We start from the raw sequence: 1,995 nt of genomic DNA, 5'->3' as shown, positions 1-1,995 counted from the left end.
ACCAGGGATTGAACTCGGGTCCTTGTGCTTGCTTGCAAGGCAGGCCACCAAACTGCTGAGCTAAATCCCCGGCCCCTCAGCATAATTTTTTAATGCTGAGTATTTTATTTTGGGTGATTGTTTTCCAACATTTTTTATAAGATGTGGTTTCTCTTTTTGTTTGGATTTTAAGGTATCTGCTGACATGTTTCTGAGAGAAGACTCTTCTCATGATAATTACCCTAAAATGAGACCACTACACATAGGATAAACACAACTCTGAAGATATATAAAGGAAAAAAAAAACAAATAAACTCAAGTCTGTCTCTTGTGCAGTCAACAGGACATGCATCACTTAAGCCTTCTGTAATCAAATGTATGGGAACCCTCACACCCACACCCACACAAGCAAGCAATCAAGTCTGCAGCATCAGATCCAGCTAGGTGCCCTCTTATCCAAGTCAGTTGTGACACAGCCTACCTGGAAATAGAATCAGATCCCACATGTTGACAGCTCAGTCCCAAGACTGCCACCCCCACTTCAGATGTCAATTTCAAGCCCCAGATTATTTTACCTGTGCTTCTGATCAACCTGCTAGAAATTAGCATTCCCACAACTCCCTCCTTGGGTTCTACAGATCTGCTAGCAGAGCACAGAACTCATGCAACAATGACTTGACATTTACTGGTTTATTATAAAGGACCTTAAAACGGAGAGTCACGAACACCAGATGAAGAGGTACACAGGGCCAGGTGTGGGAGAAGGGGCGTGGAGCTTCCACGTCCTCTCCAAGTACACCAACCTCAAGGAACGCCACATGCTCAGCTGTCCCAAAGTCCTCCAAACTCTGTCCTTGTGTGTTTTTGTGAAGGTCTCATTACATAGGCAGGACCAATCACATGATGGCTATTGGTGACTGACTAAACCTTGAGGAAGGATTGGGCTGAAACTCCCAACTCTCTGATCCTGGCGTGGTTTTTCAGGTGGTCAATCTCCAACCTGTACCAGCTGCCTCTGGGCTGCCAGTGCCCAGAAAACTCTTTAGCAAACAAACAACAGCTTCTTTCACATCAAAACCTAAACTGAGGTCCGGATCTTTCATAGTGAATCTCATCCAAAGAGGTCTTTTCTTTTCAAACTGCCTTTATTTTCTATTTTAGACTCAGGCAACAATTCTTCATTCCATAAAACAGAGCACAGGAATCTCTGGAAGTAACAATATTTGATGGGAAGTATTTTCCATTTCACACACTGCCTGTCTTTTTCCTTAACTGTATTTCACGATGAAAGATGGAACTTGACTTGAAGGCTTTTATGCTGCTGTACTCTCTGCTTGCTAACTCGCCAATCTTCCTCTGGATTTGGCCATATTTATGATTCTTTTAACAACAAAAATCTATGCTTTATATACTGGAACTGAAGATGATATCAGTTTTGTAACCATGATATTACGACATAATAAAAAATGTATATTTGGGCTCGGAAATGTAGTAGCTCTGTATTAGAGCATTTGCCTTGGCCCCTAATACCAACAACTTCCTAAAATCCTTGGAGTCTGTGTGGAGGGGTGGTAGTATCTTTCATATGAGAGGGGGGCTAGAGATGGGGGATGGTCCCCAGGAAGACAAAGACTTGATTAGAGAGTTGGGACTTTCAGCTCTACTTCCCAGCCTCACTGATGGGCTGAGGAATGAAAGGTCAAGGTGATCACTGTGGCCAGGGATATAATCAATTCTGCCCACACAATGAAGTCTCCATAAAAATCCCTAAAGGGCTGGCCTCAAAGAATTTCTGGACTGCTGAACACGTGGAGGTTGGGGGTGGGCTGAGTACCAGAGGGACCATGGAAGCTCTGAGCCCTTTTCCTCTGCATTTCTGTCACTTGGCTACTCCCCTGACAACTTTGCAGTCTTTACAGTACACAGTAATTTGTATTTCTGGGTTCTCTGAGTTATCCGAACAAATGAATCAACCCAAGGATTGGTTTGTGGGACCTTGGTTGATAGAATATACTT

The sequence above is a fragment of the Fukomys damarensis genome, unplaced genomic scaffold, assembly GCF_012274545.1.
Source record: "Fukomys damarensis isolate Sample0158 unplaced genomic scaffold, DMR_v1.0_HiC HiC_scaffold_16, whole genome shotgun sequence".
Lineage (NCBI taxonomy): Eukaryota > Metazoa > Chordata > Mammalia > Rodentia > Bathyergidae > Fukomys > Fukomys damarensis.
The sequence above is the reverse complement of the archived record's forward strand: the minus strand, read 5'-3'. Positions refer to the sequence as shown.